This window comes from Diachasma alloeum, unplaced genomic scaffold, assembly GCF_001412515.2.
Source record: "Diachasma alloeum isolate Michigan unplaced genomic scaffold, Dall2.0 Dall_scaffold_00290, whole genome shotgun sequence".
NCBI lineage: Eukaryota > Metazoa > Arthropoda > Insecta > Hymenoptera > Braconidae > Diachasma > Diachasma alloeum.
Window position 1 is genome coordinate 890,126 of NW_021680429.1, and position 19,665 is coordinate 909,790.

The window sequence follows — 19,665 nt, forward strand, 5'->3', positions numbered from 1 at the left end:
TTCCCCAAAATTTGTGCCAAAAAGTCGTATAAACACTTTCGCAGAGAATATGAAATCTCCACGTGTTGGATGATTCTGAGTCATCTGAGCCCAATTTTTCGAGACAATTTTTTTAATTTTTTTTATGGGGAATTTTTCAATTTTTTGAATATATGGATAAAAAAGTCGTATAAACACTTTCCTAGGGAATACTAAATTTCCACGTTTCAGATATGTCTGTGTCATTTGAACCTAATTTTTCGGAACATAGTTTTTGGTCTGCTTAAAAACAATTAGGAGACTTTAAAAATTCGAGCCCAGGGATCGTATACATAATTTTCCAGTAAAATTTTCTTTTTTCAATTTCTTCGCAAAAAAAAGTATTCGATGGAAACCAAAAAACATTTTTAATTAATGAAAAAAATCAAAAAAAGGAAAAACAGAGCAGAAATAATGTTTAGATAGAATAGAGTGGAATCCCACCTTGATTTTTCGATACTTTCCGAAACAAAAAGTCAGTTGCACAAAAAAAATTAAAAATCTGCAATCCAGATGGGGAAAGGTGATACAACGCGGAATTCTTAACTCTTTTCGGAATTTCAGGACATTTCTGGTGCTGTGAACAACTTTAAATAATCCTTAATCGAAAAAACAGGAAATTTTCGCCCATAATACATATCGAAGACTCAAAAAATGTCTTATCATTTCTTCTGACACTCAGAATTTCAACAACAAGACGAAAAAAAGTCGAAAATCGAAGAAATTGCCTTTTCCGACGATAATCGTTTTTTCAAAGCTCTTTTGATAGTAGAAAAAACCATCGGAAAAGTCTCTACAAAAGTAAAATTTTCAAAGAATGAAACCGGACCAATTTTTGGCGAAATCACTCATAATACAATTTTGTGTTAATCATTCATGCCAGATTAACTCAAAAAATGGTCTCAAAAAATTCAGAATTATCTAAGCATGAATATTTATTAATTTCAGGCGGAAGTCATTCAGGCAAAAATGACAGTCACTCAAGTGATCTCTCGGCTCTCTCCAAACGGCTAGAGTGATAAATGGTGATTTTTTACCGTCAGTAACAAATCCTGTGAGTTGTCGGTAACAAGATGAGCAACATCGATCATCGAGATCGAGGAGTCCATGAATTCTCCAAGTTCATCATTGGGTGATTGAAGCATTTTTTGTATGCACCTTTGGCTAAATCCGTAATATTCCTCCATTGTAGTTTAGGCATGTACTTGGCACAGACGAAGCAGAAAAAATCAGGAGAACTTATACAATTGCGGGGCATGATTGCAGTTTTTATTGACACGTTAAATGGAAATACTGCTGTCAATGAGCAATTTGAGCTCTCATTTGTTAAATAAAATATAGAATATGAAGTTGAGTGGAGCCTGCAAAGCTGCATCTTGAAATTAATTATTCTACTCTATTTTCATAAATGGAGTTATATATATAGGAAAAAAAATATGTAGGCAAGAATTCCCAGGAAGATCATGAGCCAGAGGGCAGAAAAAAATTCTAACAGTTGCTGGGTACTCAGAATCCACTGAAGAAGACAAAAATTTTGATGAGACCGACTGACAAAATTTTCGATGGACAGAAAACAATTTATTACATTTTTCATGTTAGATCCACTGAATATGAATTTATTGTGAAGAATTTTCAGTGTAAAAAATCTCTATTAATAAAGAGAATCGATGTATTTATTGAAAAAATTTTGAGGAGTTAGGTGAATTAATCTTGTTCGGGCTCAATGGAGAGGACTTCACTCGAGGATTCGAGATTTTCTAGAGGAGGACTCGGTGGGGGAGAATGTGGAGAAGAAAATGTAATGCAACCGGTGTCATCATCTCCATTGAGAAGCATCAATTCCTGTGAATAAACGATGCGTCAGGGTTGAGACGTCTCGCCTCCAATTGGCTATCCCTCAACGCGACGGAAATGCACCAAGTTGAATACCCTTTCAGAAATAGAACTGATTAACATTCATCATATCAATTGACATGATTCTCATCTCATGCTGATAGAGGCAGTACCTGGACGTAAAGAATGCGTTTATCCACCAATTACTCGCCACATAAGTCCATTCTAGCTGCAATACCTGCATAACTCATACTCCCAGAGATCAGGCTGAGTCTTGCCACGAGCAGCAAGATTCCTTATTGCCTCAAGTTCAGCAATCGCTAGCACAACAGGTTGTATAGTCCAATTGATTGACTTTAAATTAAAATTGTTCAAACTGAGTGGATAACCCTCAAAATTTGACATTAGGAATCACACGTGGTTGGTACAACTTCATACCTTCCATCAATGAATCTTTTTGAGGGTTAAATGTAATTTTCAATGCATATTTCCTGAATTTTTTGCAAATTATCCCGTGTTTCAATTACAGAAAACTGTCCGTCTATTTAGAAATCTCGATTCCCTCATTTCTTCAAATTTTATTTCAGTCCAATTGGTGCACGCGTCATTTTTTTATTGAATTTACAATTTAACGGTTTTACGTCTTTTTGGGAACTTTAACTTTTTTTTCTCCAAAACTAGAAGGCCTAGCGAAATTTTGTCGACGGATTCAGAATCTGCGTAATTTAATCTTTCTAATGCGGGTAATTTTATCTCTGGGAGAGCCAGGGTCGAAATTTTGTCGGACTGTATTATTGGGGTAACAACCGCAACGCGACAAAGTTTTATTATCGTATTGTTTTATTCGTTTATTTATTTACAATATTTTGACTTTATTTGTTGACTTTGAGTGCTGTTGGTTTGCAAGATTAGTCCAGGAATATAAATTGCTATATATATTTGTTAATTCAAATGTTTTTTCCCGTTTTTAATTTCTTTGATTCGTAATGATTTAGAACAGTGGAATAATTAAGATGTCCCTGTTGAAGTTTTCCCTGGAAGACAAAACGTTGAGCCATCGCAAAGGATTCTTCAACTTCAACTTCATTTCTACTTCTATAAAATTGCTGATGACCACTTAGGCCAACCGGTTGTCAGTTGATTTTTGAAATAATTACAACCGTCAAAAAGACATTCAAATATCGAATATTATTGGAAATTTTCCATTTTCGTATACCCTTTCGGTTTTTACAATTTGGTTCCTTCTCACGCCGTAACGCCCTATATCGAATTCGCTGACGGACAAGCAAAACCTCAATTGGGAGAAAAACCTGCCCAGGTAGAGTCATCTGTTGCGAGGTTCCCACTCGCCCATGAAACCGTGAGATGAAGAGTGTCACAAATTTGGCGGGTCCCCCGGATGCCAACCTCACGCTCTTCCTGATCCTCGGCATACCATCTCCACACTCTAATCACATAGCCACTGCCTTCGGTTATATTATTAGAAATTGAATGTATACAGCATTATAACAGTAATTTCTTCAGAAAGATCACGGTTAATAAGTGGAGAAATACCTGTTTAAATCCATTAGCCGGAAGGACACTATTTATCAAATGAAACTAGCGTGAGTGTCGAAAATCAAATAAAAATTTTAATGAATGAAAAATAATTGAAGTATAAAAGTGCATTGTAGAATGGAAATAGAAAATCATTGATGACATAAAGTGATACATAGCTTTTAGGTTTGCTCTGTTCTTTTCTTATTCCCATTTTATAAATCTGAGATGGCATTCATTCAATACACTGAGAGAAAAACGACAGAGTTCTCAAGGAAGTCTTACTTGTGACAAAAAAAACTGTTTTTTGAAAATTATCAAGATTTTTTGGTGCAAAACATGCAGAGAGTGCGCAGAGATAAATAATTTTTGGCACAAAAATAGATTTAGTAGTTGAAAAAATACATTCTCAGTACACGCAAAAAATGTCATTTCCAGCACTACCCCTTCATTATTTCATACTAACCTACGTATTTTGCTCCCGAAAACTATTTGTTTTATGTGAAATAAGGAATAGCAGTTTTTCGTTTCGGCTATCTAATAATTACAGACAAAAAATGAACCCTTAAATGGAACAATAATAATGGTATGATAGCACGCTTGTAACTTGGGGACAAAATATTTCTTGATAAATTTTCCTCTATATGAGATATTTTTATCCTGAAAAGGCACCGTCTCATATGAATTATCCACCTCTGAAGCCCAATATTTCGTTGTTGTCGAAAGCAAAGCAATTATTCATGTTTAAGACTTTCAAATTCGAACCAAACAAAATTTTTTGGAAGTTTGTAACTAGCGATTTTTTAACCCAAACAAGACTTGTTTGAGAACGTGTTCGTTTTCCATTCAGTGTACGCTAATGAGATAAATGAATAATATCAAATAAGAGCATTATTAAACAAGTAAAGCAATCCGTGGTAAATTTTTCAGGTCAATCAGAAGACTGAAAACAAAATGGATACCTAGATGATTATTGTGTATTTCTCAATTTCATTATATTCAGCGAAAAGTCTTTCAAATATAATATCAATATCAGATAAATCGGAGAGATTTCTATACGGGCTGGGCAACTGATATTGACAGTACAATTCTACGTTTTATGACTCATCTACCGGTGGCATGATAAAGGTTCGGTTTCAATTGGTGCAATGTACGTGCCTCAGGGAGGTGCCTCCCTAGAGATAGCCGAACATCACGTAGGTATACGAAATTTGTTGATGGTTGAATCACTGATAAGCTGAAACAAAATGTGACCGATCATTTCATCAGCCAATGGAAGATGATTCAGTCTCGCCAGAAGTGCATAAAGAGAGATCGCTCAAATTTTCGAGTACATTTGTTGACGGGAAATCGTGATAAGTATTTGAATCCAAACAATTATGTGAACTTTCTTAAATTATGTCTGGCTGTAAGCATTGTTGCAATCCACTCGGGAAGAAAAATCACTCCTACATATCTAAGCCAGTCTGTCAAATGAGTGGTGTGTTTCGCGTGTTATTGCCGAAAGAAATTGCTGATGACAAGACACTCTCAAAGCCCTAGTCGATGGCCATGTCGAAGGGCAAGCGCAACAACCTATGTTAGTGGTATATCGTGTCTATCCTACCATATGTATAACTCTGATGAAGAGTTTGAGTTGGATGAGGAAGAGCGTCAACGAATCGTCATAGTTTCGTTGAACCAATCTCTATCAGTCTTAGGCCACGCGATCATCCCGAACAACTGGAGCCAACGTAGTACTGTTGAGAAGAGGGAAACGACCAAGGACATCAAGGAAGCAATTGCTAGAACATTGAATCCCAAGGTATTCTCCTCAAAAATCCATAATGTAGTTGAAAATGCTGACCATGCTTCCCAAGTCATGGTCAATTTCCAGAATTCAGCAAACATTCAACGTTAGATACTACCATGTTGTCATCTTCATGTTCCTTCTAGGTCTCTAGTAAATCTGTTTATCGTGGATTGAGACTCTACAGAAACATTCCAGAACTAACAAACAGTCACGCTACTGCACAGTTTTGCAAGTGGATCAATGATACTTTTAATGCTTTGAATAGAAAGCAAGAGATGCAAGGTATCAGCCCTGGTAATATTGAGTATCAAGTACGTTAAATAAATATAATTAATCATTAATCCCAACCAGACCAGAATTTAGGACGTAAATTCTACATACTTTATTGCTTTCAGGTCATTGAAGATGCACTCATGAAGTTGAACGATTGGAAACAGTACGTCGTGGAAGGAAAAATCCCTCGTGACCAATTTCTCACTTCTGATACTGCGGAAGGGCTCCGTGTGACCTTGATGTCCACACTGGGTGTCGTGGACTTCTTAACAAAGACATATGATTTTCCTTTTATTCTCACTGGGAGAATTAATCAGGATGCTCTGGAGGTTTGCTCTTGCCCTAACTTTATGATTCGAAGAATCAGTAGAACGCGTAAGAGGAAATCATATATGATTTACGGTCAAATCGTTCCTATTTTCATTTTTTTTAGGATTTTTGTTTCAAGGAACATTAGCATTTGTTCATAATAATTTCCTTTCGTCGCTTACACCGCTTATTTTGAACTTTTTTCTTCATACTTCTGTACTTTTCACCGTTTCTTCAATATCTCTCGTAAATGTGCATTGAGTTGATGAGTGATAATAATTTTAAATTTCTGCATTTTGTTCATTGTTTTTTCGGAATTTATTTTTACCAGAGATTTTTTGGAAGTATTAGACAAGGCGGGGGGTGTAATGATCACCCGTCCACATCTACATTTCTGCACCTGTACAAAATCCTGCCCACTTTTAATATCCTAAACCCCCAAAAACTGGGAATTGCTCAATTATCGGTAGAGATCCTCAAGCACCACTTCTGAACATGACCGACTTGAAATCTATTTTTGATGAATTTGAGAAGATTGAAAAGAAGAAGGAAATTTTGAGAAAACTCGATAATTTAATGGAGAATGACGATTTGTGTATTGAAGATATTCTGGACCATGGCTATTCTCAGCCTGAAAACATCAATCGCATCCTATACTGTTTAACAGCTCAGTTAGTTGAACGTCTCATGAATGTTGAGCGTTGCCTCACGTGTAAAAATGCATTGCTTAATCCTTCTGACATCCCTACTCTTCCAGAAGCAACTCTAACCCAATACACTCCCGATACCGTTCAGTATCTAGAGAACTATTTTCAGAAACATTGTGATTCTAAAAATGCTTTTCAATGTATATTGAATCAGGTTTATGCATCAGATAAATTGTTATTCCCGTGTAAAGAGCACGGCTCTGAAAGGATCATGCAAATAGTTGAGTACTTCACCATCAACCGAATGCAAGAATACTGTAATAGAATTAATCGTGAACAGGAGCAAAGTAATCAATTAAAAAAGAAACAATTGAAATTTTGTAAGTCATGAGCATATTCTGTTTAATTTGAATACTTCACTATGTTAGTTTATATTGAGTAAAATAACACGACACCATAAGACGAGTTTTATTTCGTATTCAATCACCGTCCTCACTGGCTCCCATAAAAGTTACACTCATTTCCTTCTTAGCTCCGTCTTCCAACCGGTCAAACGATGCTAGCGCCACTGCGCGGATTGCCGACATGTGTGTGGCTAGGCTGAAACTGTGGTTTCACCCACCTGGTCGTGATCATCATCGCAACATACCCGAACCGGGTCGAAGGGATGTAAAATAACGATAAAACAAGAAGGATATAATTATTCAAAATCAATGTTATCATCTAAAATCGTTTCAACCATGCGCACTAATTTTTATTATTCACACATTACAATCGAATGATGATCAAACTTCACCAAATCCATGTACATTGTGAGGCAGTGATGGTAAACATAATCAGTAATGAGTGAAGAAATTAATATTGAGGTAGGAAAATCTGAAAATTATACGAATTATTTTCAGAAGAAAATATTCATGAAGATGGCCTGAGAGAGTTGATATAGGAATTGGAAAAATGGTTCCTCCTTAGGACCGATCGGTCCGATTTTTCAGGCTTATAAAGGCAACCATGAAAAATTTCCCAAATATAACATATATTTATGAATATATTCATGATATCTAGTACATATATACGGAAAAAAATCCGAGAAAAATTCATGCGATGAGCACTAGAAACGCGGCTTAAATGACTTAGAGCAGAGTTATTCTAGGGAAGCACCGGCAAAATTCTGAATCCCCGTGAGAATTATTCGTATGCCAAAAATTCTTCGGTAGCAAATGAAAATTAATAAGACCTTCTATTTTCTCGTTGATCCCTGCGATTGATATAAGAGTGCTTAAAAAAATTTTCCTCTATCAAGATTGAATTTCTCCTATCCCGCTCCCGAATTATTCCTGCGCTGGACTATGAATGCCTCGTCCAGGGTGGGGAGATGGGCATTTTTTTTTGGTTGAAAAGATTTCGTCAACGATAATTCGTACCCCTAATGATGCCTTCCAAAGCTCGTCAATTTTTTAAAATTTATTTTCAATTTCTAGCTAGATGCGCCCCCCCCCCACACCCATGGGTCCTAAGCACCTAAACATCGTGGGAAACAATTTTTCGTTTTTAATTTTATCGCTAATTCGTACTCATCAGAGTAATTTTCAAATCTCAATTTTTGTTAAATTTATTTGAAACCTCTATGTGCATGCATATCGGTACAATCCCCTCCCCCACCAATGGCATACAAAATTGAGAAAAAATATATTCTTTTTTGGGTAAAATAACAATTTTATCGCAAAATCACCTCTGCAAGTTTCACCTCTAGTTTTTTATTCTTGTTTGAACTTTCAAAACACATGCGTATTGGTAGCACCACCCTCCCGCGCAAACTGAAGCACTTGAAAATTGAGGAAAATTTTTTTCTCTTCTAATTTCATCGCTACTTCGTACTCTTCAGAGTAATTTTCAAACCTCAATGAGTGCATGTGTAGTGATACAATCCCCTCCCCTCCCTCAACGGCATAAATAATTTAGAAAGGAGTGAGAAAAAACATTTAATTTTGAGTGAAATAATAATTTTATCATAAAATCACCAATTTACAGGGGAACTGTTCCACCTCTTATATTTTTTGAATTTGTTTGAAACTTCTAGATGTATGAGCACTGGTAGCATCCCGTTCCCCGCCCAAAGCACATAAGAATTGAGGAATTTTTTTTGGTATTACCCCTACTTATCACGGGTACAGTTGATTACGGGACAAATGATCACAAATTTGATCAGTTGGGCAGATTTATCAATGCTTTGAAAGTCGAACAAGCGTCGTCTGAAGTGATTTGGGAGCAATTTAATGCTGGCCGTCTCATTTTATCAAGGAAGCGGAAGACATACTGTGATTACGATGCTCGTCTCTACGCGGTGGTGACGTATGAGGGTGATGTTTTGGAGTATATCCGCGGGGTTGCTCACAATGTTTCTGTGTGAGAAAGAACCATTATCCAACACGACAACTTAATGGATTCTAATGAATTATTAAATACTCTAAAACTTGACCCGTTCATGTTTTTCATATTTTTTTCTCATCGTAATTAAATATACACTAAATACACTGAATTATTGATAATTTAATATTGTGTGATGTATTTTCTTGATGATCTAATTATTCTGTGATTATTTTTCTCGTAATCAATTGTCCTGTGATCATTTGCCCTGTGATCAATTGTCGTGATCAGTTGTCCTGTGATCAATAGAGGGGCAATCATTTTTGTTTTCATTTTATCGTTAATTTGTATCCGGCAGAGTAATTTTGGAATATTCTTAATTTACTAGAATTTATTTCAAAATACTAGGTGCATGTGTATTGGTATCATCTTTCCCCTTCCCCGCGTTCCTAGTAACAAAATAAGCTGGGGTGCGAGCCTATTCGACAGAAGCGACAGACCGTTATTGTATTCGTTATTAGTCTTTTTGATTCTTTCTCACTCTAGTAGATCAATTCCCTTAAGTACGGCTTGGGGATCACGTTCTGCAGTATTCGATAACGGTTAAATACTTGGGGATGGTTCGATAACAGTTAAATACTTGAGGATCGTTCTAGAGTCTACTTTGGTTTGAAATGCATATGTAAAAGTGATTTCCGCTAAGGTCTTTAGGGCCTTGACAAGGTTGCGAGCTGATGAGGACCTCTTCAATGTGAAGTTGCGCAGGAAACTTGTCATTGCTCTTGTGCTCGCGTATTTTGATTACTGCGCGCCAGCTCTTACTGATGTACCTTTTTATAATATATTAAAGTTACAGAGAGCGTTTAATGCTTGCGTGAGATTTGTCGCCAGGCGTCGGTGGAGGGATCATATCTCAGCTGATAGACAGTGACTTGGCTGGTTCTCCGTAACAAATAGGAGGTGCTATCTAATGGCTTGCACTATTTACAAAGCTATTCACTTGGGAGAGGTTGGACTATTTGGTCATGATCTGCGTTTTCGCCCACCCTCAGGTTTGCGGCGGCCGTGAGGCAGGACGGACCCGCTGATAGTGCCTTTTGCACATCTAACCGCCTTCCAAAGATCGTTCGCGTTGTGTGCAACAAGCTTTTGGAATGGTCTACCCCCCGACTTCACCTGTTCGCCTACTTTATTGCGGTTCTGTAGGAACTGTTATCGGTATCTTAGGGCATTAGAGGAGGCTGCTGTTGCCGAGTAATGTGTGGTTCAGTGTTCAGGTTATACATTGATATGAAAAGAGTAGTACGGAGAGACTATTTTTGAAATGCAGAAGTTTAGTTAACTTTGATGCTTATTATTTTTGCTATTCTTTTCGCCAAATTTGGTATTTGACATGTGATGGTATATATAAAAAAGAAAGTGCAGCGATACCCACAGGAAGACGTAAATGAGGCTATCATAATATGTTTTGAATTTTTATATGCATGGTAACGGGGTTGCATTTTTGTTTGCTAAGCAGGCTCCGATGGGTTTTTAACCTGGAGTCTACATAATAAAGATAGAGTTAGATAGTGTAAGGATATTTTCCCGGGTTGTTAACCCAGGAAAAATACAAACTACTTTATTGCTATCTCTATCGCTCGTATGTTGGGCGCCAGCCGAACTTTCACGGGAGGTTCAACGAAAACCGGCCCTGAAGCAAACTCGTCCACTTAGAGGACTTTTGTGGCTGGACAACGGATTGCCCAGCTAGCATCAGTGTGACACGGTAGAGTGGGCGAGGTCCACCAGGACTATTACCATCACATTCTCATGAGCCTTTGCAATTTGTGTATTATGCCTTACAGCATAATCCCCAAATGAATTAAATTTATGCCCCTTCTGGAGAGTCTTTCGACTCCTCCAGTGTTCATTCTCCTCCCGAGTATTTCGACTCGGGAGAGTTTTCAGAGTTAAGTGCGAATCAGCCGGGACTCCTCTGAGCTGGGGACGCTGAGAGGCTGATCTGACCAGGGTGGAACTACATTACCCACGCTACGACCACTCACACTCTCAATCACCAGTTCCCGCTTCGGTCATCGCGCATCACTGCCTCCGGGTGGCACTAGAAATGGCGACGTATGGTCGGGCCGACAGGAGGATTACTCTACTCCAGGCCCACGGGCCCATACACCTCAAATCGTTCCGCCGAGACTAGATAATGCCGGAAACAACAAAGTCGTCACTAAGAGTTCCGAAATAACTCTTTTTTCTTGCGGGGAATGCAGGAGCATTGCCGTACTTTCGCTACCATCAGTTATGCACCTGGCAACGCTGAGCTATTCACCCACCAGTCCCTGGCCATATCTTAAGCCAACAACACAATATACTCCGGAGAAATCCTTTCGACTTCCCCGCTTGAGCGTCCGCGTTCGACTAACTCGGAATCTCACTAGGGCCTTGCCTCCGAGTCTGGATATCTCGGCGACGATAGGTCATTCCGTTACTCTATCCCCACCAATCAACCCGACGGGATCACGGAGGTACCAGCCCTTTCACCTGGCTACATTGGTCCCTAGTCTGCCCCGACACAGCCTTTAGAATCGCCCAGTTGGAACTCCCGTACGTCGGGCCACTTTCCCCTAAGGGGTCGCGATTTCACTCATAACCGCTATGCCTTCGGTCTTTCATTGCTCTGTGGTTCTGCTCATCTAGTCCCGGCTTTTTCAGCCGCCTCTAGATGTCACCACTTGTCTCTCTTCAATAATTTAAGAGTTCACATATCTTTCTAAGGGGATTTCAACCCGTAACGAGAAAATCTCGTTACAATAGATACCCAGCTAACAATTTACCCGTAAATTTTCGGATATTTACCGGTCTTGCTGGGGAATTTTAGATGGCATCCGTAAAAATTGTTCCTTGGGTAGATGTAACAATTTCTTTAAATTTCATTTTTCGACAATATCTCAAAATCCACTCCACCGATTTCTATTTTTTTTTAAAAGCTCGTCTCGATGGCCTTTATGTAGATCAATCAAAATACATACACCCGTTCAGACAAAATTTGAAAATATGGTCTTTTTTCCGTTTTTTCATGAAAAATATTGTTTACACGATAACTTAATAAAAAATGGCGATAACGCATTGAAATTTCGTATATTTCTGGCTTTTATAATATAGAAGGTTGGTATTGTGAATGAGCGCAATCGGCCGAGCGGTTTTTGAGAAATTCAACCTTTTGTTTAAATATATTTCTTCAAATATCTCGTAAACTACTAGACGGATTTCAATTTAAAAAAAAATACTTGTCTCGGTGGCCACTATCGAGATCAATCAAAATATATGGGAGATTCCAGCCTGATTGACTAAATCGTGCGACCTCATATTTTTTCTTTTCTGGCCCGTTCGCACAGTACATAGACCTTCTCAAAACGAGCATTTTTCTTTTTTTTTTTCTGTAGCTCGTCTGGTTCGCGAGTTATGGTCACTTGAAATTTCCGAATTTTTACAAAACGGATTTTTTTCAAAAATTCATAGCTCTTGATTGAATCATTATTTTTTGACAATTCAGTAGCGAAAATTAATCGTCATGAAATATACTTTCCGAATAATTTATGATAAAAAATCTCAGAATGAATTAAATATTTTGTTTGCCTTGTAGAACGTCAAAAAATGATAATTCATTCAGTATGCCGTTTTTTTTTTTGAACAAATTTGAGTATATTTTAGCATCTATAACAATGATTTTAAGCCGTCGCGCATCATGGGCAAGTAATTAATAGGGTGGTTAATCGGGGTTGAAAATTGAATTTTACAATAAGATTGTGAAAAAATTTATTTTTTCGTCAACAATGAAGTCGAGAGTATGAAGATTACGAATCTATTTTCTCTTATTCCTCTTCCGCTTCGAATTTGTACCATTCGTAGACTTTTCTATCCTGAAAATTTCAAAATCCTTTGCATCCGAGAAAGTTTTCGTGTGAATAACACCGTCACTTTGTGGGATGATACATCGAAATTTCTTTGTTCCAGCTATTGTCTTGATATTGCTCAAGCGATCCTGGAGTAAAATCTTAGCATCTTCATATTCGCTCTTGGGAGAGTATTTTACTGTGATATTAGGTAAACGTCCTGATGTTTGACACCAATCAGCGAATTGTTCCGGGGTCGTGATTTGCTGCTCTGCTTGCTTTTGAAGACTTGCTCGGGCAACCGTACGTTTAACGGTTCCGCCTAGCCCATCACACGCGCTTTTCCCATGCGAAGTCTCAAAATAATGGTGCTCAACCGATACTCCGTAATCTTTCAAGTGGTAATAGAGATTGGTGATGTATTTGAAGTTCTTATATTGCGATGGAGCGCCATCGGAGAAGTAGTAGAACTTACTGGGCTTATCAGAAATGGTTCTCACAAATTCATCAATGATTCCAGTGTAAACATGTACTGCAATCGCATCGTGCATCATACAATCTGATACGATTACTAAACTTCTATGCTTGACAAGACCATTTAACTTGTAGTAAATAACCACAGTATACAATGAGCTGAGTCGTTATTCCAATGGAATCCTCCTATTGCATTGTGCACCAGAAAAGAGTAGTTCTCGGCAAAATCACAAATAATAAGAAATTCATTCTCATCTAGAGGTTTGATTGTTTCTTAGTCAAAAATGCATGAGGCAATAGGATTTTCAGCTTTGCACAGAACTCATCCACAAATTCAGTCGACTCTTTGACAGATTCCTCTAGTTTTGCTCGAGGAGTCTGTACCCAGTGTTTGTATTTCACTTCTTCTATATCATTATCGTTCAGGATTGAACCTAGCATTTGTTTCAAAGGGTTGACACCTGGACACTTTTTACAAAGACCTTGATGACATTCATCGGTTGCATCTTTGCATGTAATCAAATTCAAGCAGTCGCTATAGTGATTCAGAGGAGTATCGGACTGTTGTGTGAGGCTTTTCATGGGGCAACCTAAAAAAGAAAATGAAAGTTCTAGTGCCAGCGTAGTAAGATCATATAAATGAGCGCTAAAGTGGGGTTTCGATAAAAAACTAGAAATGCGAGACAGATAGAGGAATTTCTCAATTTTTTCTTGTTGCTGTTGTTCTGCTTAAAGTGAAAAATTCTGTTAGCTCTCGTAGATTCTCAGATATTCAGCAAAGCTTGATGGCTTATCCATTTCATCATTCTGGTCTTGGTTCATCATCTAATTTTTATCCCACTGCAAGAAGTACTCACCAATCATCATCAGCTTGATATTTTGGTGGAGAGGACACACGCAGACAGTATGAGTGCCGGGTTTCCCAGCGAAAATGCACTCTTTGGGTCTCAAAAATGCAAAAGTGCTGAATCCCACTGCAACATGAGGACGGTCTGAACGAAATCCTTCAAACAGTTCTTTTAGATTCAGAAGTATCAATCGCTTCTGCACTTTTCGCTTGTCGTCATCATCCCAAATCACCATGCAATCTCTTGTCCCCGGCATGTGAACACTGTTTCGCTCATCATAATAATAATCGTGGATCAGTTGTTTTATTGTTTCACTCAAGGGTCGTCCTGAAAAAAGACTGCATTTTACCATTTTAGTACTGAAGTTATATTACCTAATTTAGCTGCGGGAGTCGCCAGAATTTCTTTCACAAATGCTAACTCTTTTGCTTTCTGTACGATGTAAGGTTTGGTGTTCATAATGTCAACAATTTTTTCAACACTCCAATCTGACGGCATCAATGTCAAGATCTGTACTTTCTCAACGTACGTAGTTTGGTCATTATGAAATTTGTCTTTCAGTTTGGGAATTATAGCATAGAAAGCTCGAACATCATTCAAAGATGGATATTCAGAGTTCATCGAATCACATAATAATTCTGACAACACTTGATGAACCTGATCAACTTTGTTGTTAACCGAAGTCTCAAAATATGAATGAAGTTTTCGCATTGGGATCGGTGATTGATGAAGTAAAGCTAATGCTTGATTAATCATTGGTAACTGAGTTTCAAGGCTGAGTGGAGTTGCATTACTCTGACTACACTCAAAAGAAAGTCCAGAACCACTATTCTTCATAGGATCAGATTCAATGTTACTCTGAATCGATTATGATTTTTCCGCTAGATTCTCTGCAAAAATGGAATCACATGACATTTTTCTTTTTTTCAGCGAAATCAAAATGAACTTTTCTTCTCACCTGCATTTTCACACTGACCATCATCGCTATCACTACCAAGAGTCTCTTCTGGTTCGGTCTTCGCCAACAACTTGCGACACGATGTACACAAATACACACTCTTTTTCAAACCTTATCTTTCACAGATTCGATCAGAAGAAGTACGTAATCCATCTCGACATATTTTATGATCTTTCAGTTTCAAGGGATTACAACACCGGTCAAAGTGTGTCGTATGATCCATGTTGACACAGACTCGATTCCTCTCAAATTTAAGTTCATATGAACATTCAAGTCGAAGTTATGTTGATAATGACTAACAGCGGGAAAACTTCTGAACCACAGTACTTGAAAGTTTGGACAGAGCAAGAGAGAAGGGGCGATACTCGATCGATAATGAAGTACGGTATTACGGATTCTCGATATGGAATGGGAAACCTTAGTGTAGCGCGAAAATTGAAAAATGGAAGGATTAAAAACAACATAGGAACAAACAACATTTTTTCCGTTGATTTGATTGTGCAAAATTTCGATAAAAATTGGAAATTATGGTAAGATGACGTCGGCCCATGATGCGCGATGGCTTAAAATCATTGCTATAGATGCTAAAATATACTCAAATTTAAAAAAAAATGGCATACTGAATGGATTATCAATTTTTCCTTTCTACAAAGCAAAAAAAATATTTAATTCATTCTGAGATTTTTTATCATAAATTATTCGGAAAGTACATTTCATGACGATTAATTTTTGTTACTGAGTTGTCAAAAAATAATGATTCAGTCAAGAGCTATGAATTTTTGAAAAAAACCTGTTTTGTAAAAATTCGGAAATTTCAAATGACCATTACTCGCGAACCAGACGAACTACAGAAAAAAAATGCTCCTTTTGAGAAGGTCTATGCACTGTGCGAACGGGCCGGCAAAGAAAAAATATGAGGTCGCACGATTTAGTCAATCGGCTTGGAATCTCCCATATATATCCGTACATATAACGATTCAGTAGTTATAGAGTTTTAAAATTATCGGGTATTTCCCGATAGCTTCGTTGAAAACAAATGACCGTGTCAAGTTTTGCAGGTTAACAAATCCCGAGCGCTAGCACGAGGTATTTTTCTGCAAAACTTAGCACGATCGTGTGTTTGCATGGCCCGTCGGAATTTCGACCGATAGAAATGGCGCAATTTGACCTAGTTGGGAAACCACTCAATTTATTGCCGAAACTACTAGCGATACATTTTTAATTAATGATTCATATAAAGATTCGTGCAATGAAAGTGACAGTTATTGTAAACTATATCATTTTTTTGGAAGAATCAGCGATGGTTGAAGTAGACAGAGTATTTTGGACATTGGTCAGAGCATCCTGTGGCGATCTTTCCAAATTATTCGGTGTATCCTATCAGATCTTCAAGAGGTTCTCGTGGTGTTCTTGATCCAATTGCAAATAGGGTTTAATGGAATTGACGTATGCATGGTCAGTGATCTTCATAATCTGATGTTCCCCAACACCACCTTTGGCGAGAGTAGATACTGCCGTAGTTCGGTTGAAGTGATTTGTGATTATTTTATTATTCACATCGAGTCCAGCTCTCGTTGCACCATCCTTGTTCCAATTCCCTATCAGGTTTTTTCCTATTGGGACATCCTTATACCACACAATGCTGGTATCGTTTGCCCAGTTTTGATTGACTGTGAGAAATAGCCTGTGACTCTTGACACGTTCTCTTCTCTTTACCCGTAATTTCTTGAAGTCCCACAGGGCACTTTTGGGGGTTTTCTTCATTCTGAACCAGCCATTTACTGCCAGCACACTTTTTTTCTCCACCTTGTGTCGTCTTGGAGGAGATGGGGTTGCATTCAATCCGTCCACTGGGTGTACCGTCATCCCTCAACTCTTCTTTGAAGTGATCAATGAGAGCTGACTGTCTCTCCCCACGTATCAACAATAAGATTGAAAAGAATATATAACATAGATAAAAACCGTTCAATCAATCAATCAATTAATCACCTCGCTATGCCAATTCCTCTGACATAATTGTGAACAACTTTCGCTGCACTCCCTCTGGTGTATCCTCATCCCAAACCGACATCATCGCCTCAGTATCAGATTTTTCCAAAGCTGAGGCACTGGTGGTGTGTTTGTTGGGATCAAATTAGAGCAATCGTCTTTTTGCATTTCTCGCCTCTCGAGCCGATTTGAAAATTGGACTCTTCAATGGGTCGACTTCTCTGTTGAACTCTTGGAAATATTTATCCTGAAGCATTTTTGCCACCTGATTCCGCAGGATTTTCACCACATTCACTTTATAGTCTTCACCATTCATTTTCTCCATATTAAACGCCCAGTCTTTGAGTATTTCAGCTAGTTTTTCATCTAAAGTCATCGCTTCTAAGACGTATTTCCGGTTGGCACAAAACGAAGAGAACTGGTTCCAAATAGTCTTTTTCGTTTTCGCAGTATTGAGAGGTATATTTTTACCGATTTGTTCATGAATAGTGTGTAAGGACTGGTCACCAAACCGACTCATTTTTCAGATTTGGTACACACACATTATTGAAGGTTGATAGTTGTGAAGTTTCATAAGGATATCCCATTTGTTTAAAAAATTATTTCGTTGCTCGGTAACTAACAGGGGAATAGCCGGAAAATATCCGGAATAATATCCGTCCACTTCCCCCCATTAGGGCAAATATGTCGTCCCTATTGGTGGAAATTCCAACTGGGGAAATAGAAGGATTGCAATGCTTTGTTTTTCACATTATCTAATTTTGATTGAAAATGATGTAGAATGGTCTGAACGTAAAAATACGAAGTTTGGGGACCATGTCTGTATGTGACCACGTCTACCGCCACTTTGCAGTGGTCAATTTTTATAGGATTGAGTAATTATGTGGCTAAAGTAATTCCAAAAAATTTGCAATTTTGTCAGATTATAGGTCTTCATGAGGGCTAACTCTGTGTAAAATTTCAGCCCAATCAGTTAATGCATCAATGGTTTTCTGCAAATATCTTTAAAAAAGGTAGACCGATTTCGATTTTTGTGTATTCAAAATATTCGTGTCGATGCCTTCTATCCAAACCATATATACCCATTCATGCAAAGTTTTCGAGATATTCACGGTTTTCCTTTTCTTCATGAAAACCTTTGTAAACACTAGCTTGTGCACAAACCGAGATATCAACTTAAAAATTAGACAGAATCTTCCTCTCATGATAACAAAATTCCGTTTTGAAGATGGGTTCAATCACATCAGCAGTTTCGAAGATATTCGACTTCTGAAAATCTTTTACATGGAATATCTTCAAATCTACGCAACCGATTTCCTTTTTTTTTCAAAACATTCGTTTCGATACGTTCTATCTAAATCAATCAAAACATATATACCAGTTCATACAACGTTTTCGAGATATTCCCGTTTTCTTTTTTTTTTATAAAAAACTTTGTAAAGACTAGCTTGTGCAAAATTCGAGATGTCAACTTGAAAATTGGACAGAAAATATGTATACCCGCTCATACGAAATATTCGAAATATTGGAATTTTTTATACCACCCATAGACATGGCAGTAACCTTCAGAAATTTTTGCTGCTAAGTAGTGTTGTCAAGCTGTAAACTTTTGTAATATTTCAGACCATTCCGAAGTCCGCCTTCAATGTGCTGATGGCAAAAAAATAAGCTATCACTCAATGAGATGCTCACTGTTACATGGCGTGCTGTCATATGCTCGCTGCCCCTGCTTGTTTAAAACTATGCGTGTTTTCTATAAATAATTTATAAACAATCAATTTTTTATGGGTTTCTGGCTTTCTCACTTCGATTTCTAAAAATTGAATGGTAAAAAATTGTATATGACATGATAGTGCACAAACACAATGTTCCACCGATAATGAATCTACATACAAATTGTTCATAATGTAAGTTCCAAGCATAACTGTAATATAAGTTCTTTGGAATATTAGAGGCGGAAATAACCATGTGATGCAGGAACATTGTAATCCAATGAATATCGTACAGAGTGTATAATTATTGTTTCGAATCTTTCGCAGTCCGACCAATTGAGAATTGTATGGCACTCCTTCCAGATTACATATTCCGTTGATGTCTAATTTGTGAATGTAGAGAAATATGAATGTGTAGAACTCTGCAATGGAAATAGGAAAATTATAAAAAGAATTGTATTCAATGTCCATCGCTTCAGTGATATAAGTTTACGGCCTACCATTGACAGCACTGGTCTCATTGGTACGTATTTTTATTTTTCTCGACGTTACATTTGGTACCATGTCACTTAAGGTGTGTTTTAAAGAATTAACTGCGTTCATTGACAAAGAATGAAATTATGAATTTTATTTCGCACTGTACGGCTTTACACTTTTTACAGAAAGTACTTATTTCCTTATTGTACATACGTTGTATATGAATACAAAGGACCGAGAGGTTATAGTACACGCAGGCATAAAAAAAACAAACGTAAAAATAATTATAATAAAAAAACAGTATAGGTTTGCGATAAGAGGCACACAGATTTTTCCAAACAATAGTGTGGACGTATACATCGTCACCCCCCTCCCCACGATTCGCGAGTAAGAAAGCAATTAATGAATTAAGAAACATTTTCAAGACATGGCAGATAAATTTGATAAAATTTTCACGAATTGGCAAACACCGTATGTGCTACAGACGCGTCCATTTCCGATGTTCCATCCTGTCACTGGCTTAGCCCTCTGCATCGCCCCTGTTG